At 42.1% G+C, this 20,688-nt stretch overlaps 1 long non-coding RNA gene across 2 annotated transcripts in view; it reads left to right on the top strand.

Moving 5' to 3' along the window:
• The window catches only part of LOC127381550 (uncharacterized), a 61,211-nt gene that overhangs the window by 15,882 nt on the left and 24,641 nt on the right, over positions 1 to 20,688 (top strand). Inside the window, exons 2-3 of one of the 2 annotated variants that reach the window (XR_007888745.1) lie at positions 16,089 to 16,180; positions 16,860 to 16,933. This is a non-coding gene — a long non-coding RNA (uncharacterized LOC127381550). Of the gene's footprint in view, positions 1 to 16,088; positions 16,181 to 16,291; positions 16,526 to 16,859; positions 16,934 to 20,688 lie in introns of those variants that run through there. The other variant, XR_007888746.1, reaches the window with a different exon arrangement.

The raw sequence follows: 20,688 nt of genomic DNA, 5'->3' as shown, positions 1-20,688 counted from the left end.
CTGGGGGTCTTTTTTCTCAAGGCAGCACACAGGAACCCAGGAGGCATCACTCTTGCAACAGCCCCTTGCGGGGCTTCAGCTGCTGCCTGCTTGCTCTGCTGGGGACTTACCTGGTCTGTTCACCAGCAATCTGCCCACCAGCTTCAGAGAAAACCAGGCAAAGAAGAAAAGTAACTATAAGGAGGAATGGGGAGATAGAGGAGAGGACTAAGATATCTTTTCTGTCTGATGCAAATTCACTTGAAACTGTTTCTTATAACCTATTAAAAATATAAAGTGTCATGTAAGCTAAAAATTATTTCTAAAGCTAAATTATAAGAAGGTACAATGAATTTATGCTGTGTCAATTGGAATTGGAGTCTAGTCCTTCTCTTGAACTGTGAAAGCAAGAAAACCCAACCTCTAATTACTACATGCTGTTTCTGCTGCAAGAAATAGCATGTATTTTTTAAAAAACAATCGATAGTTTTGTCATTCGTGTAATTTGAGACTTCATCCAGTTGGTGAACTAATTGTTCAATTAAGTTGTCTCTTGACTTCCTAAGCTTGTCAGTTGAGCAAAAACATGCTTGGCCTCTTCCCGGTTCACAACAGGGGCTTACACTTATTTTTGTTTCAGTATCAGTACATTTCTAGTGCCAGGAGAGACATGTTGTAAGAAGAAGGGTAGGCTTTGCAGTTCACTTACTCCAGTGGAATTTGATGCCATAAAATGAATCAGAGAGCCGGAAATCATTGATGAACTGAGTGTATTAAATTAGCACTCTAACGAGCACATTTCTGTATGAAAAAAATAAGCTCTTTACTTAGGCTTAAAATCTAGGAGAAAATGTCTTTCTGAGAATTTAATACCATAAAGTCAAGGAAAGCAAACTAGATTTAACCAAAGAGCTGCACCAAGTGTTTAGAAGAACAGACAAAATGGCCTTTCAGTCATTCCTGTACATTACCACTATTTTCCAAAGTGAACACTGTAATTTGGCAGTTATAAGACCATGTGGCTCGTGCACCAGTGATCACGGCAGTTCAGCCATAAGCCTGACCTGTGTGGCATGCACAACAAGCACACACTAGGGCAGAAAAGTTGAGACCTGCCAGTGAGGGGCTGAAGATGGTTTTGGGCACTACCGTAAGCATGAGTCCTACCCTTCACCCTCCAACCAATGGGACAATGCCCAGCACATGTGTCCACCAGGCTGTTGGCTTGACCTCCTCGCAAGAGCTGGGCAACCAGTAGGGATCCCCATGATGCCAGTCCCTTAAGTCTGACACCTCTTGTTGACACAGGCTGATACTAGGATGAGTGGGTTTGCAGGGGACACCTTGCAGGTCAGGAGCCCACTCCCCCACACAACCTCTGCCAGTCCCGTCATGGCAGAGGTGAGAATGAACCAACCATTTTTATTTATGATAGGATATTTAGACAAGAAGATCTAACTGTTAAGGACAAGAGGAGCTCAGCTGATGTATATATGGTGACTAATACCAGCCCAAGATCTGGTTTGGAGCATCTGTCTAATGTTTTCAATCAGCCAGGAAAGAAGGCGCTTCTTGTACTCATCACTTCATGCCACCAGGAGCGGAGACATTACTTAAACCAGCACTGCTGTGCTGCTAGGCACTGGAGATGCCAATAAGAGGAGGTGAGGAGGACTCCTCAAATGGCACAACTCAGAGAGTCCTGCTTGCCCTACTGCCAGGGTGACAGAGATTTGTGTATTTTGTGAAATTTCTTTTCTGTCCTGTCTGGAAGGAGCAGTAGGCAGTCTGCAGGAGGGACCATGACCTGGTGTGGTGCTGAAGTACAATCTCTGTCACAGCTCAAGGCAACAGCAGTGGCATTTTGCAACCAAAGGAAATTTGGAGGGAGGTACTAAACAGTTTCACAAAGGTACAATGGAAGTCAGTGCTTTATAAAGCACAGACAAAGGCACTATCCAGTTTCTGTTCTCTCTCTGCATGCGCAGACCATACTCGATGCAGATCAGGAATAAAGGGAGAACAAAGAATTCATTCAGATCCAGGTTTTGTACATCAAGTGGCTCTCTTCCAAGTGTTTCCCAAATACCAGGAGATGCTCATATGGCACAAAAACAACCTAAAAATGGTACAGAAAACTGAGAATCAGATTCTCTGCAGTAAAATAATGGTAACAGTTCAGAAACCAGCAGATGTCAATGGCTCAGTATTTTAAAATTTGCTGTTCTCTCACAGTGATATTTACAGTATGGTAACAAAAATCCTATAGTCTGATCAACTTGAACTGCACCCTCAGCAAGTCTGTAGACGACACTAAACTGAGTGGTGCAGTTGACATGCCTGAGGGATAGGGTGCCATCCAGAGGGATGTGGACAAGCTCAAGAAGTGGGCCCGTGTGAATCTCATAAGGTTCAACAAGGCCAAGTGCAAAGTCTTGCACATGGGTTGGGGAATTCCTCATATCAATACAGGCTGGGGGATGAAAGGATCGAGAGAAGGACTTGGGGGTTTTGGTTGAGAAAAAGCTCAATATGGACTGGCAATGTACACTTGCAGCCCAGAAAGCCAACTGTATCCTGGGCAGCATCAAAAGAAGCATGGCCAGCAGGGCAAGGGAGGTGATTCTCCCCCTCTAGTCTGCTCTGGTGAGAGCCCTCCTGGAGTACTGTGTCCTGTTCTGGAGTCCTCAGAAGGAAGACATGGAATCCAGAGGATGGCCACGAAGATGATCAGAGGGCTGCAGCACCTCTCCTATGAAGACAGGTAGAGAGAGTTGGGGTAGTTCAGCTTGTAAAAGAGAAGGATCTGAGGAAACCTTATTGTGGCCTTTCAATACTAAAAGGGGGCTTTTAAGAAAGATGGGGACAAAATTTTTAGCAGGGCCCATAGCAATAAGACAAGTGGTAATGTTTTTAAATTAAAAGATAATAGATTTAGACTAGATATAAAGAATTATTTTTTTACAATGAGGGTGGTGAAATACTGAAACAGGTTGCCCAGAGAAGTGGTAGATGTCCCATCCCTGGCAACATTCAAGGTCAGGTTGGGTGGGGCTCTGAGCGACCTGATCTAGTTGAAAATGTTCCAGCTTTCAGCAGGGGAGTTGGACTAAATGCCTTTTAAAGGTCCCTTACCACCCAAACTATTCTATGATTCTGTGATTCTATGAAAACTAGACTTCCTTCAAAGGAATCAAGGATATGAAAAGATTAAGAGATGCTTGTTTAATTTATTAGAGTTGATCTATTGATTTTACATAGAATTTTAAAAACAGTCACCCTTTTGGCTATAGAATTAATTTGTATTGCTTTCCTACTTACATTTAAATGAAACTATTTGAATTATTAAATTCCAAAGCCTCCATTTAAGAGCCCTTTCAGCATGGCCATTTCAACATGGCCTGAACTCCTAGACCACTTAGTTCACAGGTGCTTGTGTACTTGAACAGAAATAGCAGTATCGAGTACAAAGCAGCAGTGACACCAGGCCTCTTGCTGAAGGGCGGTGGGTGGATGCAGGCTACCCTGGCTCCCACTTCTCCAATCCTTCTTTTCACAGGCTGCTCCCAGTTGTTGTCAAGCCCAGACACTGACTGCTACCCCAGCTGCTGCCAGGACACTGTATTTTCCAACTGTCTGAGGGGTCTTACCTGGCAACTACCCGCTGTACTCACTTAGCTTTCTTAGTCCAGCAGCTTTGCTGAACTGTGGGAAAAACATTTGAACTCCACTATTTCACTTTTTGCACAGGGACTTGCTGTCCATCATGCTGAGGTTTTAATTGGAGGTGACTTTGCTATTATTGCTCCATAAAGGCTTTCTCAGAGAAACTGCATTTTTATTACTAATTTGTTATAGAAACACAGCAGAAGTATTTCAGTACCCTATAGTTTCCCCACTCAGCTAAAAATCCACAGTGCTTTTATTAACCATTCTTATTCATAATTATTCCTGTAAAACCTCATTCAAAGGAGCCTAAAACATTCTCTGCAGCTTCCTCCCCTCCCTCCTCAACCTCACACATCTGCCTTGTATCTAAACTGTGCTGGCAGGCTCATGGAGAGCTAGCTTTGCATTGCCATCAAAACATCTCACCGCAGAAGAGCGCCTGAGGTCACCCCCGTTCTCCAGGAGCACCGCCAACTTCCTGGCAGCAGCAACGGCATCACCCACAGTGACATCTTATTACCATCCTCTTACCATCATCATTTGCAGTTTAAACTGTGAACCTGGCCAGGGCTTTGGGAGTGGAAAACCAGGCTAGATTATCACTCGTGCTCAAGCCCAGCTGATCCTGCTTCCCACCACCCCCACGGGACTGTCAATTACATGGTTTCTTATGGTGACAGAGCAAAGAGCTATCTCCTTAGGACAGCATAATCACATCTGACATTTGACAACTGGAGAAGAAGGAGCAGGCTGGTCGGAAAGCAAAGGAAAAGCTGTGTCTTCTCTTTCCAGCCAGGAATCTTAGGATGCTGTTCAAAACAAAGCAGGACAAAGGGCCCAAAATCTGTGGGCAGCATCTGATGAATAAACCATTGAGAAGAAGGTAATATGTTTGGTAATGGTTTATTTGTCACATTCTAAGTTATTTTTGAGAAAACAATTAAAGAGAGAAAAAAAATTGGTTAGAAGGGATATTAAGAGTTCACCACATGAAAAGCTAGGGAAATGAGTGAGTTGGTAAGGAATAAATAGTCCTTTTAAAAAAATAAAGACGTGCAGCAAAAAGGAAGTTTCTCTTGTTTTAGCCCCTCCTAGCAAGCAGCATCACTGAAAGCCCCCTGTACATGCTAATACAAAGGCTCCTGTATCTGTATTTGTTATTTAGCTGACTTGAATTGAAAAAGATAAAAAAACAAAGAAGCAAAAATTACTTTCAGTTGTGATCTATGCCTTTGAAATACACAGGGACATGATCACAGAATTTTTCCTTTCTCATTAAGGCCAGCCCACATTTGCTCTTCCTGAGAGGGGAATATTAGCAGCTCCTCCTGACCCAGGCTGCTTTCCACAGGCTCCCTTGAAACAAGGGGAGGCGAATGGCCCCCCTGGCACTGCCTTCCCTTGCAAGAACTATCAGTTTGCATTAGTCACAACAAACCTCCTCACACTGCACAGCTTTTGCAGGGTCCTTTGCTTGGGAACAGTCTCTCTGGGTTGACAAGAAATTACAGGTGACTGACAGGCAGGACCACACTCAGTAGGTTTGGGGTTTTTTTGTAAAAAAGAATGTGTCCTCTGGAACTGCAGCCATGAAGCTTTACCCTGCAAATCCCAGTCACAAGGAGGGCCAGTTTCTAAATCTGAAAGGCAAGCATAAAAGCTTGATTATGAGAGGTGGAGATTTTATTAATGTCATGATTTTGAAAGCTATTTCTTAGGACAGTATAGGGAGTACAGCTTAATAGTTCATGCCTGATATTTTAGAATTTATATTTTTAAAACCTGGGCTTTTTCTTCCTGTTTTTCATCAAAAAAGAGAAGGGGAGAGAGCAGTAAGAATAAGATATATGTAAATTGGCTAAAAAAATCACAGAACCATAGTCATAGAATGGTTTGAGTTGGAAGGGACCTTAAAGATCATCTAGTTCCAACCCCCCTGCATGGGCAGGGAGACCTCCCACAAGACCTGGTTGCTCAAAGCCCCATTCAACCTGACTTTGAAGACTTACATGGGGGGGCAGCCACAGCTTCCCTGGACAACCTGTTCCAGTGTCTCACCACCCTCAGAGTGAAGAATTTTTCCTAATATCAAATCTATATCTACCCTCTTTCATTTTAAAGGTCTCCCCAGTCTTGGTCTCCCCAAGTATACATTTATAAAGTAATTACCTTCATGTAGCTAGCAAAGGCAGGAAAAGGCACTTGGCAAACTGGAGAGAAAAGGGAGGAGGAAGCACATTTTTTAAAAGTCTGCATGCCTAGGCTCCATTTCAAGACATTTGCAGCTTCAAGCAAGTGAAGCCAACACGCAGATAGTGCAAGAGGGCAAAATCTGAGAAGCAGAGCCTTGATTGCATCAAAACACAACTGGCATCTGTGCTGAAGGCTGGCTCTTGTACCTACCAGAGCAGTTATTCAGACTTAACAGCAGGAATGCTCAAGCTGTTTCTATTTGTGAGATGCTAATATGTGCCCAGTGGTTTGGTTAAGGTTTCAAGTCTCACAAATCTAAACCTACTCACAACAGCCTCACTTCTGACGGCTGCCTTTGGCTGACCTCTTGGAGGAAGACCGACCATGGACCACAGGCTGAGGCTGCCTGTTGTAGGGTCAGTCTCCAGACACAGAGAAGGGCCAAATGGGCAGCCAAGACATCCCTTCAGTAGTAGCAAAACCATGTAAAATCACACATAATTATGCTAAATCACTCATCACTGCCTTGCAAATGCTAAGGCATATTTCCAACATTCATCTTAGTGGGAGAAGAAGGCAATTCCTATAGTACTAACATTTCTAGACAACTGTGATTTTACCCAGTAATCATGTATATTCCCAAAACTCCTTGTCCAAACAAAGGAACTGTCAGGACAGGAATGTGCCTGTTGGGCATCTCTCTCCAGGCCACAGCCCCTCACACAATTAATGAACCATTGTTGCCCATCTGATGCAAAGCACAGAAAGATCACACAGTCTGAGATAATACAATCTATTTTGCCCTGTTTGCTACTTCTGTCACGTTGTGTTATGCTTGCTGTATTACCTTTATTTACATTCTAATGATGATAAATTAAATTAATCAGAACACCTCCTGTGGAAACACAAGGCTGGTTTTATGTGAGTGGATGGTTAAGCTGCTGACTTAAATGTCATCCAAACCCTCAATTTTTCAATCACTGGACAGGGAGAGTATGAATATAATGTAAGGAAAGTCACTGACATGTTCAGACCATGGCATGCGAAGCTGTCCAGCACAGGCTCCAGCCTTCCTCATCCTGCTCCAGTTGCCTGAAGCTGTGCTTCCATCAGGGCACAGCCCCTAGCACAGCCCAGTCCCACCCCGGAGCAATGGCTTCTGGTCAATAATAGAAACAACACATTTGCTCCCACAGCACATCAAGAAGTACGGTCCTATTTACTTGTATAAATTAAACTTCCTTTGAATATCTGTAAGCAAACATAATGGCTCCCTGCCTGTGAAGGGAGAGCAAGGAAGCCTTGGCATGCTCACCCAGCATCCCTCCCTTGGACACCAGAGGCCTGGCACTCTTGAGACATGCAGCGATACCCAGCCCAGCTTCTGAAACCCCTCACCCCAAACCTCCATGTGCTTTGGGGAATTGTAGTATCAGAATTCTGACAGCATGAAAAATTGTGAGCTTGCAATTTGAAAGCTCATCTTACCGATACTTTATCCTCTCTGTAAAGCTGAGGAGGATGAATTTGCAGCACTCCTCATAAATGCTGTCTCCCACCATCTCTTCCAGCTGCAGAGTCATTACCAGCAGCTCTGTTCCAAGAAAGCTGGACAAATGACCAAAAGTGGGCTTTCTTTACTGGCCTTGCTGAAGTCTATGAAAGGGGCAGTCTACGACCTCACTAAATCATGCTACTCAGGCTTTCTACATGTAGCTTGCTCTACCCATAGCTCAGTAGCAATGCTGCAACTGATCAGCTGCTGGTCTTAGAAGTAAGCATTAAAAAACTGCCTGCCTTCCCTGCAAAGCCATTTATTTAACTACAGCCCAAGTCTTTCAGGTGGTTGTTAGGTCCATTTTTAACTCCTGAAAAAGAACATGTTAAGACAACAGGTACATAAACATCTTATCTACCAAGAGCGGCAAATTTTCACTCAGCTAAGCAGGACAAAATGGCAGGATGAACTGCAACAAAGGGGAATTTGGAGGAGAGTATCTTGAGCACTTTTATCAGCATTCCCTTCAGCAAGGATGCCTGACTCCTAGACTCCCTGCAACAGAGCTCACATACTGGACACCCACTTCTCTGTGGAAAAGCCAGCCTGCAGATCACCATGAAACCTAAACAGCTGCTGGGCATGGGGATTCCTCTGTGTTGGCTCCTCTGAGCATCCTTAGAAAGGGGATCTGGCAGTCTCCTGCGTTGGGCTTCTGTTTCATTCTCAAAGCACCACTCACTGGAGATTGGCTTGTCCCAGCTAGGTAGTTATAGTCATGGTAATAACAGGATTAAAAAAAAAATAAAAAAATTATATGCAAACTACCAAAAGATCATGGAGGCTTTTTTCCACTGATTCTGCACTCAACTGACCAGATTAAATTTACCTTAAAGAGAAGGAGACCCAAGTAATCCAGGTCTCTTACACAATGACTGTTTCTGTGTAGCATAAATCACATGTGACTCCCTGTGAGCCAGGTGAGCCTGTGGATGTGTCCACATGCAAGGTGTGGACAGGCAGAGATGTTGGTGCTGGGGCAATGGGTGGCCGCTCAGCTGGAGAGGGCATCTCAATAAGGCTATAATTTATTTTAGAAAGGAAAATGAGTGTTACAGGCAGATAAAGGACTACACCACAGAGAGTAATATCATAACTTGTTTAAGCATGCCTCTCTAGCTCAGCCCATTCTGTCAGGGCCGTCACTTCCCACATGACAGGCCTGGTCCTTGAGATACCCTATCCCTGAATCAATAACCACTGGCCCCAGCCTGCTCTGGCTGCTCTGAAGCTGCTTTGCAGGAATCCATGCCTGATGCAGTAACACATATTGCTGCCTCAATTACTTTCTTCCACCACATAAATCTGTGTTACTTTCATTACCTTCATCTGTGACCTGATATTAAGGGATGCATAGGAGGCTACCAAATTCCCTGGGCTCAGCAGCACCAGAGAGAGCAGACCTTTCAGCCTCTCAAGATATCAAGACTTTCACACATCTAATGAGGTTACAGAGAAAGTGGGGGAGTGAGTCTGCTTTCCAGGCAGGCTTTCAAAAGCTCTCTTTTCTCCATTATGCATCAAAATCTCTTTTTCCTTTTTCTTTTCCCATCAAAGACACATATCCTCTCCCTTGAGTCACATTTTCTTACTGCAGTCTTTGCTCACTTCTAGATTATTCTCTTTATATTCCTCAACCAAGTAACACGACAAGGCTTTCCAAACTCACTTGTCACTGAATTGAAGCCCTTGTTCTTCTCAACACTTGGGAAATATTTTTCAAGCAAAAATTTAGCACTAAATACCTTGATTCTATGATGTAAGTTTGATAAATGTAATTTTAAAACTTTTTTTTTTTTTTCCACAGGATCAAGATAGTAATTTATAAGGCTATTTTAGCCTTTATTTCTTTGGATGTTTCCCTGCATATCCATATTACCACAGTTTTTATCCATATTGAAATAACTTCTTCACTTTCAGATTCTTTCCAGTGCATAAAGTCTATATTTGTCTATCTATAATTTTGTATTTATAAAAATGTATTTATGTTCATGTGTTCATTTTATACTCAGCTTAATCCTTTTCATATGAAGTTAAATTCTTTGTTAACTTGAGATCAAAAAGGAGAAGCTTTATGTGCTTTGTCTGGAGTATGAAGACTGAGAACAATCTCTTCCTAAATTACTGCATTATTCCACATCTTTCCATGAATTTTAAGATATTTCAAAGATATTTTGTTACCTGATTATCTATTCTTTTATGCTTGGAATTATAAGAATAACTCTGAAATAGTGAAAAACACTGATAATTTCACTGCCAGCTTAACATACTTCAACACAGATCATTCGCCTTAACATCTTGTTATGGTTTGGGAGACCCTGGTATGGTGTTTGACACCTATAGAGAAAGAGGGTCCTTAGGACCTTGAAAAACTGGAAAGGGTCAGTATTCCCACTCACTTCCTGTCACAATCTATAAAAGCCAGGAGAGCTGGAAGCGAGGCCCTTCTCCCTTCCTGCTCCTTTCTCACTGCCGAGCTGGTGTTGGTTCCTTTGGTTTCCCACGTGCTCGCTCCAGAATCCAAGAGCATCGGGTGCTGGGAGGAGCTGTGGAGCTCTCCCCTGGAGCAGCCCTGCCTTTCCCCTATCCCTGCTATCACTGAGATCGGTTTTGCGTATAGATACTTACCTGTTCTTCCCCCACATTTTACTCTTTTACCTTGTGTTATAGTAAATTTGTTTCTAGTTTCAGTTTCCAAAGTTTCAGTTTCTCTCTACCTTATTCCCCTTCTTTCTCCCCTTGGGAGGGTGGAGGGGGAGTAATACAGAGCAATTCTGTTCTCTGGTTTTGGGGATTCACCTTTAATATTTAAACCAGGACACATCTGTTAATTAAAAATACTCTTAAAGTTAAAAGATACAGCAGTAATAGCTTTTCTTGTTCCTGCAAATATGTTGCTTTTTTTCATACAGCTAGACTTCATCTATGAGCCTATTGCTGGGAAAATATTTTCTATGTCTTTTTTGCAGTTCATCCACTATCATATAACCAGACAATGCTGTTTTAAGCTATCTGCAGACCAGTTACTTCATGAACTCACAGTCTCTGAGTTTTATGTAAAAGTCTGCTTTTACACTGGATTTATATCTCTGGCTGTAGGAAAACCTAGAAATGTATCACCAGCCTTAACAGTTTCTTAGGTTTAATAATCCTATTAATAAAGGATTAAAGATATAAAGATTAAACACATAATGTGTGTTTTAACAAAACACAACCAACCAAAGGAAAAAACCCTAAGAAGTAAGAAAAGGAAAATATTTTTAAGGGCCAAAAAAGCCATTTCTCTAGAATTGGAGGGAATCACTGACTCCATATGGTATCAAAAGTTCTCAGACTTTTCAAAACTGCAAAAATACACCATGCAAATGTCTCTGCCAGAGAAGCAAGATCTGGAGCCTGAGCATCTCACACTGCCATAGCACAGGACCTGCTACCTACCCACAAGCCTCTCCCTCTGCCCCCACGAAGACCCTGCTCCATCAAATGTCTTGGAGACACAGAGCAAGACAATGTCTGGTCTAGGTGCCTCTGAGACACTGAATCAAAGCTATCTGTCCAGCTGCCTCACTGTGAGAGACATGGATATACTGAGAATGTACACATGAAGACCTGCATTTTGTTTTGGCACCGAAAAGGTGTCAAATACATCCCCTACCTTATAAGCATTATCATAAATTATTGCAAAGAGCTCTGAAGAAGTGTGTGAGAGACCGAGGTAGGTGACCTGTGGACAACCTCAGAGTAAATACAGCAGCAGTCAGTGGTCCCCTGGGAGGACCAAAGGGAAGGAAGAAACACAGTAGAGCAATGTGCTGTTTCTAGCCCAGAGGTGGAGATAACAGAGCCTGGGTGGAAAGATGAAAGTTTAAGTAAGAGGAAGTCTAATTATAAGCTTCCCTTTGACCCTGATTTAGATGAGTTTGAGCCACTCCCAGCACCTTAAAAAATCCACTGGAAAAGGTGCAAAGCCATGCTGTGCCTGTTAAAATACCGCAGCTAGAAAACCACGATGGAGCCAACCAGTGAGTGGATCTTACTGGACAGATTGTGAACTTCCACCAGAGAGGTGGAAGAGAGGAGCAGAGATGTCACCTGAGAGATGCACTCAGAGATGAACAAAAGGAGGGATATAAAATAATAGTTCTCCCTGTAACAGCAAGAGTATCTTACTTCCAACAATGTCAATCATGCCAATCAGCATGTGCAGTCCAGATGGTGCAATGTGGAGGGCTGCAATGACTGAGAACAAATGAGAAAGGGAAGAAGATATTTGTCAGAAAGGAGGAAACCACAGCCTAGCAGTTCTGAGGCTTGTTCTCAATAAAGAGCCAGCCAACTCCCTGGCTAATGAGAACAGTTCTTCCCACATCCGGGAAGGTGCAGTTATTTTTGATTCTTAATAGAACAAAATAAAACCACAAAGCCACACAATATTGCAAACAGAAACATCTCTTTTGCAGCAGGACTTGCTGCTTTTTATATTCTTACTAAATTAATAATTCATTAGCCAACAAAAGCAGACAGGGTCAAAGCAAAGCAAACACATTCTTCCTTTCCCAGTATAGACTCTCTGTCTGATGATGTAATAGCTCATCTGCACCCGTCATCACTGCTAACAGCAAAGTAGATGAGAAGATAGGATGTACAAGCTGCAACAGCAGGATTCTTACTATGAGCAAGATTGTTCACTCTTCTTTACTCTGATACTGACAAACGCAGGTAACCCCTGGCAGATTAAAAAAAAAAAATAAATAAAAGGCAGAAAAGGTATGGTAAAAAGAGTGTTATTAAAGGCTTTTTGGTCCTGCCCATTTCTTCAAGATTGACTGCAGCAAAGCACTTTTTTTTCGACAAAGTTTTATAGCACAAAATACTGCAAAGTGTGCCTGTTTTGCACTCTGTCTGCATGGCATGTTCCTAGGCTCTAACAACATGCTGTGGTGAATTAGCAGTTCAGCCACTAACCATTTAATGTACTGGAGCTTGAAAGACACATTACACTCAGGTTATCACAGAGCAAATTCTACTGTAGTGCTTTACAATCACTTGAAGGTCTTAAGAAATAATAAAATAATAACATAAACTAGCTGGCCTATTTCTGGGTCAGCCCATTCCTTGCTCCACCTTTCACTTGAACATCGTGTGCCCCTTCTTGGAGTTCCTTAATTAACCCTTACTTTATCTTAAAACTATCAAATGTAAATTAATAGTCATGTGGGGTCATCTTTCCAAGGTTATGCTGCATGGCATCCACCTGCTCCTGCCTGTCAGAATTAAATCTAGAGAGTGCTGAGTTGCTCCATAATCTACGTCATTTGAAGATACAGCTTTTCACCTATACAGCAAAGTGCAATCTTAATTTGGCTTTTACGATGGAAGCAACAAAATTCCAGGAAGGAAAACTCCTCTTTACAACAGGTTTTTTTTTTTCTCTGTGGAAAAAAAAAGCATGATTATCCATGTTGAGATTTTATAACGTTCCTTAACTATGGCTCTTTTTATGCATGATGAGTTTATTTTAAAACAGCTTCCATTAATAAGGAACAGTATTCCCTTAATTGACCTCAGGCATATGCAGCCTTCCAGATGGGAAGGGAGGGTAATTGAGGCTAAATAAGCAAGTGATGTATAGGGTATAAACCGAGGACAATTCTTCTCCCATTCTCAGGCAGCACAGCTGCGAGTGGCAGCATCCAGCGAGTGACCAGCACGCAGCCACCACAGCTCTGCGAGAGAAGTTTCATTCCCCCTGAGTCACAGCAAATGGCAAACAGCCATTCAGATGTAAAACATTTTCAAATATGTTAGTATTAGGCTGTTGATTCCCTTAGAATAAATACGCCTTCTGGTTGCTTGGAAAAAACTCTGAGGGCTAAATTTGAGGCAGCTGCATGTTTTCGTTAGTGACTTCTTAGATAGGAACTCTGGAACAGATTGAATATTTTTATAGGATGGTAGATGGAATAACCTGAATTTACAGAGTCACCCCTCCAGTAATCAGGAGTTAACAGCTGAGAAAAATAAATACCTTAGAGCTAATAATTTCGGTTTCCCAGTACAAATTTTTACTATAAAATATAAAAGAATAGGCAAGCAAAAGAAAAATCAGTGATCAAGCCTTAAAAGTAATCCTGTAATTTTAAAGAGCTTATAATTGGATTTATTATTTTGCAGATTGACTTCTCTGTAAAAAAAAAAAGTGTACACGATCTTGTAAACACTGTCTTGCAGTACTTCCTTATGACGTCTCCCTAAGTATGACAGTTTCATAAGCTGAAATACTAATGCAGAGTTCTTGAAAGAGTTCAAAAATCTGTGCCAATGGACTACATAAATTAATCTCCCCCAAAGCCTTTGGTATAGTAATTAATAATGCCATCTGTCTTGTACAAGTTCTTTTTAATATCTGAAGTAATCAGAACAATAATTCATCCTAAACTGTCAAATTACATAGGTACCTGCAAGTTCATGGAACTTCATAGTATTATCCAAAATTAAAAGTATTTCTATTACTTCTTCCAGGTGGCATTTTTCATGAAGGTGAAGTTGCTTAAACTTTTTCTATCAAAATAATAATAGAAGAAAAATACATTGAGGAGACCACTTGTAAGAACTACCTCAATTCACAACTCATGCCAGCCTGTTGTGGTTTGGGCATAACCCTGCAACAAAGAACCAGCCCCGTAGCCACTCACTCCAGTCCACCTCCACTCACACACACACTGAAATGGGGAGGACAAAGCCCAACTAGAAGTTCCTGGGTTGAGACAAAGAACAAGGAGAGTTCTCTTCACTAATTAAGGTCCCGGGCAAAACTGACTCAACTTGGGGAAAAATAATAATTTAATTTCACACTAATCAAACACACACAGAACACACAGAGCAGGGCTTGCATATGTTACCCCACCCCTCCCTTCCTCCCAGGCCCAAATCGCTTTGTTCCCGGTTTCTCTCCCTCCTTCCCCCCAGCGGCACAGGGGGACAGGGGATGGGGTTTAGAGTCAGTTCACAGGCTGGTGGTTCTTGCTGCTCCTTCCTCCTCAGGAAGAAAGATTCCTTACAGTGCTTCCCTGCTTCCCCACGGGGTCCCTCCCATGGGAGAGAGTCCTCCACAAACTTCTCCTTCTTGAGTTCTTCTCATGAGGTCCAGAGCTGGTCCAGCCTGGGCTTCCCACAGAGTCATGGGCTGCTTCGGAATAGTCACCTCCCTTGGTGCGGGGTCCTCCACAGCTGCATAACCAAGTCCATGGGCTGCAGATCCCCTTTTGCCCCTCCTGGCGCCTTCAGAGGATGCTCCACCACGTTCCTCCATGAGTGCAAGGGTCAGCTGCCATCTTGCCATGGGCTGCAGGGAAACTTCTGCTTGGGGACCTTCTTCCCCTTCTTCCTCATCAACCTCAGGATCTTCACCCCAGCACTGCTCTCACCTCTCCAGCACAGCTCTTCTGCTTGCTCTCTGCTCAGGTCTTACATCAGTTCTTTCATATGTTGATCACAGAGGCACATCTATTGTCTCTAAAGGCTCTGGCCTTGGCCACCTGAGCCGAGAGAGCTTTTAGTAGCTTCTGACCAGAGCCATCTCTGGGGCCCCTCCCCTGCTACCAAAACCATGCCAGAACCAGCACACAGCCAAACTTCAGAACACTCCAAACTAGAGCCATTTCCGCAGCACAATAACTTATCTTTTCCTTCGAACACACAACCAAATAGGGTGCATGTATGCCTTCAGTCACACTGATAACCCCACATCTAACCCCAGGAAAAGTGATCAGTATTGAAACAGGCTTTTGTTTCTGCTATTCCCTAACAGCTCCTGGTTGGAAGTGAAGGCTATGGACATTAGTAGGCAGATTGTTATACTTGTTGGCCAGATATGGATAATTCAGCAAATCCATTGAGCAAAGAGATACCTCAAGTGTTCTGCGTTCTTATCTTTCCATCGTTTCCTGAAGCCCACTTATTTCACTGAATTCAGCTACTGATATACTGTATCATTTATATATGCTTTCTATATATAGACACACTTTGTACTTTATACTGTATATGTATATGATATACTATATAATCCATATAATTAATTACTAGTAATTACTTTGTAAATTAAACAGAAATATTAAAAAGGATAATATGCACATACTCACACTCAGGTGCATACACAAAAAGAAAGGATAATGCATGATTGTGCTTTGGGTTACACCAACACCATATCTAACAGGATCTGGAAAAGATAAACTTCCTTAATAAAGGTACAACAAGAGTTGTTTTAAGAAAGGCAGGATGTCTGGAGCAGTCCAGTCTTAGACATGATGAAGAGATCCTTTCTGCTTGTATTCTTAACGAAGAGGACACAAATTGGCTAGATGAAAAAACTATATCCTGCTGAAACCTTCAAGATGGCTAATAAGTCATGCGTCAGTTTCCACTGAGATACTGCTGATAACACTTTAGTGAGGCTTGGAGTGACGTGTATCTCCACCACTGCCCTTTACTAGGCAGAATTGCATCCAGTATCCTTGGTGTGCTGGGCCTTACACTACTAACAGCTAACAGAAATTCCCAGTGGGTTTAAGTGGGTGTAGCTCCATCAGCTCAATGGACATGTGTCCAGCTGTATCACATTTTTATGTAATTGGGCACTGTATTTGAGTTTATGGCACATGAACCTTGCTCCTGTCCCCATTTTTGCCAGGAAATTCCAGTGGATCGAAGTGCTGGGGACAGCACCCTTCTTAGACCTCTCTGAGACATCCCATCCAGGTGGTATTTCAGTGGCAAAACCAGGTATGAGCTGGCAGGACAGCTACTGCAATTGAACTGCAGCAAAACAATGTTTGGTATTTCATGACTCAATATTTATTCTGTGCAGTTTCATCTGCTTTTTAATAATTGCAGCTCTTTGCCCATCTCTGTCAAACACTGCTATTGAGGAGGAAGGGGTAGGACTTTCACCCCTACTACTCTGACTAGAGGATCCAAGTCTTCACTTGTCTATTAGGATTTTTTTTTTTCTTTCCTGTTCTGCATTTAATGCAACGCCAGCATTGCTCCTTAGTGTAAGTAGCTCCTTCCCTCCATCACCTTTGTAAATCTGAGGTATCCCTGGAAAGCAATTTATTTTTGCTGGGCAAAGTAACATGGTTTCACTATGTTCTTAAACATCATTGATTTAATGGTAATGTTGTTTTCTGCAGGTATTACAATGTGAGTTCATGATCCTTGATTGTGCATGACCAGGACAACACCAAGTCTGCAGGAGACATCTCACCCTGTAGAGGGGTGTATATAGTGGAATTTATCTTTGTGCATATAATGGATATAGTTGAATTTATTCTCATGGAGCTAATCCCTATGGAAAGCTCTGCTGGAATTGAAACACATTATGTATTTCAGTATCATAAGTGACTTTTTCTTCATTACTACTATAGATACTTCTGACTTTTTTTTTCTCTGTAATTTTCAGCAGATGAACTCCTGTCATACTGCAAGAATCTGCTGGTATTCTTCCCTAAACACATGAGCTTGCACTTTGTACTGGTAAATCTAATCCTGTTTCTGTCACCCCATTATTTATAACAGTCATCCCCTTTTTTCTTGTAGGAATCCTTTCTGTCCTAAAACCATGTCATCAGCAAATTCCATTAGCAAACAAGTACTTTCTGTGACAAGGTCATTAGCGAACTCATAAAACAGGATCAGAGCCAGAGCTACAAACATGAACTCTTCCTGGTCTCACAGGGACCCCTCCAACACAACCCGCAGTTGTCTCCCTGTAGCTAGTCCTTCAGCCCTTTTCTCCAATTGACTTCTCCTGAGGTTCTGTATCAAAAGCATCTATGCAGGCAATAGGGACTAGGTACTGCCCTACCTAGCAAAAGTTATCAAAGGCAGGTATTTAGCTAAGTTTGTCCATGTGTCTCATATTGGATTTCATCCCTTTTGAATTTTCTTTCAAATTATTCCTTCAAAATATCTTTTAAATCCTTGCATACCTTGAAGTTAGAGCAGCATATTGACAACAATCTAGGTGAGGTAAGGGTTAGTTTAGGAAAGGAGAAGAGTAGAGCTCCCACTGCAGCCCCACTTCAAGCAGACCTCCAGTCTCTCTTAAGACAAAGAGCTTCAGCTGTTTTCCAGTGACTTGGCAGAAAAACTGCTTGGACAAATTTCTCAAACCCAGCCTCAGGGCTGCAACTACCATTTCTGCCACACTGCAACTGGAAAAGTCACTTCTGCCTGCACTGAAGAGAGGGAGATCAGGACTCTTTGTGCCCTTTCTCCCTGCACACAAAAGGGCTAGCAGGACACATGTCCTCCCAAAGATTTTCTCAAGCCAGTTGTTGGTGTAATCAAATTCCAAGTCTCCTCCATGCTGAAGTCTTTGAGTTCCTTTGCTCAGTCAATATCAAGGTTTATTTATTCAGAAAAAAAGAGCTTTTTTGTTGTGTCCTCACTGTCCACCAAAAGCAAACACAGAAATTGTATTCCTTTTTGTCAAGTCAAAGTAATACTGGTGAATAACTCTGTTATTCAGTAGTAACAAAGCTGAATCATTGCTAGCAACCTGTTCTTCAGTTCATGGTTCAAAAGTTGAAGCTTTAAGAATAATTTCCAGAAGACTGTATCTGCTATCATATTACACAGCTACTTGTATACTCTAAGGTCAGAGTAGCAGCTCTGTAGTTACCTATATGGCTTTTTCTGTGAGCCTCAGCAACTCCCAGGACTATAAAAACTACTTCTTGTATGCCTTCTCTAGTCCATCTTTCCCTCTCACATATGATCTGTTATTCCCAAATTAAATCACCAAGCTTTACCAAATTGTGATTCACATATGTATAATGGTGTCACCGTTTGACTCAGGTCCGACAACAATGCTCTCGATCCCCTCCCCCCCCCCACCCAGGTAGGGAAGGAGAGAGAGAAAAAGAGAGAGACTTGGCTGGATTGAAAACTAAACTACACAGCTTTAATTAAAACACTAATGAATCATACAAGAAAATATATACAATTATATACAAATATATTCAGATATGGGCAAAAGCCTCTCACCTCCCCCCACCCCCAGCAACTCCCACAACACTCCCCTGAACTGGGAAGAGTCCCGAGGAATCCCGGAGCTGCTGCTGGAGAAAGCAGAGAGTTATGAGGGTCAGGAGAGCTCGAGCCTAAGGGTCGACGGTGATGGATGAGCAGAGTCCTCCCCGGACGCCGGCCATGGACGGAAGAGAAGCGAAGAAGAAGGAGGAAGCTGTCTTCTAAGATCTCTGTCCTTCCTTTGAGCTTACGTAGATATATGGAATGGAATATCTTTGGCCAATTTTGCTGTCTGTCTAACTCAGCCTCCCACGGGGGGGTCAGAGATCTCCCCATAGTATCTGAGCCGGCGGAGTGAAGGTGTAACCTTGAAACCTCAGTAGTTAGAAAAACATTCCACTGTCTTATCAGCCTAGCAGAACACACAGTTGCTAGTTAAAAGAAAGCTTACTGAAGGAAAAAAAAATCAGTGAAAAGAAAAATTGGCTTAATCCTGGCTCAAACCAGGACAAATGGTTGCTAGTGTACCTCAAGCTGCAAGTGTGGCCTGAAGAGCTGTGTAGCCTGAAGAGCTGATTGCCTCCTCCGCTTTACCATAAAGTAAAACCTTGGAGTTATTGCTCTTGTCACCACTACTACTTCCAACATCAGCAGCTGACCAAAGTAAGTTTAAGAGCAAGCAATCCCCACAGTGTTGCTCCCACTTGCCTGCATGCCCAGTTTTCTTCTTTTCTCCTCTGTCACTAAGACAACTTTCTTTAATGTGCCTTTGGCTGCTAGTTAGCAATGGCTTTGTCCTCTTTCATTTTGATTTTATAGCCCTTTTTGTAATGGGCTCATATGTGCCATATTTTTATTTCCTACCTTAAAACCCTCTTAAAACCCTCTTGTCTGTGAAGGAATTAATCAGTGAAACTAACTCATTGCTATCTTCTCTGTGAGTAGTTTCCACAAGTAGTGTCATAAACTGATAGACAATAAAAGGTATGGGGTTTTTTTTAGAATACACGTGAGAACACATTTCCTACAATGTCTTACACAAGTAATTATTATTGTTAGATACATCACTACAATTTACAATAGCATCAGACCTCGACCAGGACCCAGCTGCATATGATGCCACTTAAATGCAAAAAGGTGATCCTTGAAACAAAGATTTAAAAGATAAGAAACATCAAATATATGCAGAAAGATGGAGAATGCAAGGTGCTGGGAACTACCTACATTAACAGCATCTTAGGTTTATGATAATGGAACCTCTTTAAAAGCTACATTGGTTTTCATAATTCATGTAATTTGCTTGCTTTTTACATTTTGCTTTACTTGAATGGTGACAGTTTCTTGTAGTTCAATCAGTTCTATCATCAGGCAGCAAATCTACTTTTTTTTCCCAAAGTTCAGAGTAATAACAAGGTGATTTCAGTGATAAATTTAATTTTATCTGCCACTCCAAGCATTCAGACCCCAAAAACCATCTTTGAAGAGAGCAAGCATTCCCACCAAATTGTCTGTCCTGTACATTGAAACACACATGCAAACAGAAGCTCAAACTTGTCAGTCTAAGTCTTCTTATTCATAGTCAAAAACATAACATGGAGATGAACCATTGATTGAACTAATGACTTCTTGAGATGTCTCAGGGTTCAGAAATTTAGCTGTAATAATTGAGAATTTCTACTCTAAACAAACAAATGAACAAACAAGCAAAAAACCCCAGATAGAATTTAATCCTGACAGAGTAGAGCAGAAAAGATGTAAGAAGCCTTACTGCCTCTGCAGCAGCTTTTGTGTCTACCCTGGAATTTGGAAATAAAATAATGTTGGTGCAGCAAATATTTACCTCAGGAGGTGAATGGACATCAGGAAAGAGAGGGAAGGAGAAGGCTGACACACAGCCTTGCTCTTTGTCCACTAAAAGAGGAAGTTTTTTCCAAGCTGGCTGTGATCTACCCTTAAAAAAAAACATTTTCACTATCAACCCCAGAATGGACATTTGATTCCTATGAAAAGCTGGGGAAGTATAATCACAGTAGCTTTGCAAGGCATAGGTGCAGGATGCCACACATCAGATGTTCACGCTGTTAATCTGCAGTGTGAAACTAGAAAAAGGAGGAGGAAGAGAGAGAAGCCATGACACAGTATTGTCAGCTCTCATCTCTGAAATCTCTTCCCTCTCATGTGCCCTTAGAGTTCCAGGCCATGTCTACATGCAGAAGTCACATCAGCTTTACTGAAACCGATATACTTAAGCTAAC

This window comes from Apus apus, chromosome 2 (assembly GCF_020740795.1).
Source record: "Apus apus isolate bApuApu2 chromosome 2, bApuApu2.pri.cur, whole genome shotgun sequence".
In the NCBI taxonomy this organism is placed as follows: Eukaryota; Metazoa; Chordata; class Aves; order Apodiformes; family Apodidae; genus Apus; species Apus apus.
Note: the sequence above shows the minus strand (reverse complement) of the source record. Positions and strands in the feature narration are given on the sequence as shown.